The sequence below is a fragment of the Euprymna scolopes genome, chromosome 30 (genome assembly GCF_053919585.1).
Source record: "Euprymna scolopes isolate OS-2025 chromosome 30, ASM5391958v1, whole genome shotgun sequence".
Lineage (NCBI taxonomy): Eukaryota > Metazoa > Mollusca > Cephalopoda > Sepiida > Sepiolidae > Euprymna > Euprymna scolopes.
In genome coordinates, this window is record NC_136511.1 from 29,645,330 (window position 1) to 29,647,158 (window position 1,829).

Here is a 1,829-nt window from a genome sequence, read left to right on the forward strand (position 1 = left end):
GAAAGGAGCAGCCTTCAATATTTCCTCCTTTTTCTTTTTGATGTAAAACAGTGTACTTCTTCCAATCTAATATAATAATATCTCAATATAACGTTATTTTCAACTCCAGCATCTAAATTTTCTGTAATTTGACGTTTTTCGAGTAAAGTCAGTGTCACTTGTTTTCTTTTAGAGTTGCAAGTCATTGTGATAATAGTGTTACACTATTTTAAATATAGCAATCTGAAAAAAACAATTTACAGTTAGTGTAAATTAATTATCAATAGCTAATCTACATTAATTACATCGTACCAGTATTAACATTTCTGCACAATATCTGACTAAACCATGTAAACAGTTTTACTGCAACTCCGCATCAAATATGCTAATACAATTTCAACGATGAGACAGTGCAAGTTTAGAGAAAGTCCAGGTTTAGAAGAAGTCCCAATGAGAGGAAGTCCAAATGAGAGGAAGTCCAACTTTAGAGCAAGTTCAAATTAAAGGAGTTTACTGTATATAAACAACGAACACACTCTCTTCCTCTCACTCTCTCTCTCTCTCTCTCTCTCTCTCTCTTGTGCTTGCTCACTCGCTCGCTCTCTATAGAGAACACTCTGTTTCATTTCAAATCTCTTTATTGCTCGTTCTACCTCTCTAGTACTATGTTTTTCTCTCATTCTACCTCTCTAGTACTCAGTTTTTCTCCCGTTCTATCCATCTATCTATCTATCTATCTATCTATCTATCTATCTCCCCATTGTTCTGGATCATTCTTTCTCTCACGCACTAACAACCTTTCAGAATCGCTTACTATCTTTCGATCTCTCTGTTTTACCTTATGCTCTCTCCATCCTCTCTCTCTCTCTCTCTCTCTCTCTCTCTCTCTCTCACCTATACTCTCTCTCTCACTTTATATATATATATATATATATATATATATAACGTTCGTTGCAATTATAGCTATAGCTTGCTAAGCCTGTATAGTACTCTCTCTCTCTCTCTCTCTCTCTCTCTCTACCTACCTACCTATCTATCTATCTCTACCTATCTATCTATCTATCTATATATCTATCTTCGACTCTTTCTACCATTAAATTGATTTGGCGCACACTACTTATACAATAGCACTCTCCTCCTCTTTCTTTCTTACATACTCTCTCTTTTTAACTATCTTTTTTCTCTTAGTAAAAGCTTTTCCTTTCAAAACAAATACATCCCTCATCTATCTATCTATCTATCTATCTATTTATCAATCTCTCCTTTCCAAACTCTGCCGAAAGGAAAAACATCGAACACGTGCTTGTTCTAGATATATACGTTCTTTTTATTTTTTTAATTCATTGTTTTTTTGTTTTGTTTTTGTTTTGATTTTGTTTTGTTTGTTTTTTTGTTTTTTTTTGTTTGTTTTTTGGCAGACGGACGAACTTAATTCGACGGTCCAGATTCTTTACCCCTCTCAGCCCTCGCCATGTTTGCAAATATGCAAATTCGAATCACTCAACCAATAAAATAAAATTTAAAAAAAAACGCGTAAAACAACAAAAACGTACAGATATTCAGTTACAAATCCCTTTTTTATTTCAGTGCCCATTATTATTTGAAATCTTCGAATAACATCACCAGCAAGGGTACCTACGTGCACGCGTGTGTGCGTTTGTGTGAGTATGTGTGTATGCGCGCGTGTGTATGTGTACGCGCGTGCGAATAATAGTAGTAAAGAATTCCCAAGGTCCATTTTTTTCTTTCTCTAAATATAGTATTATTTTTCAACCATCGACCGATGGTTTGGGTAATCTAATTGTTGCAGTAAAAAAAAAAAAAAAAAAAAAAAAAAGACAAAATGGCCG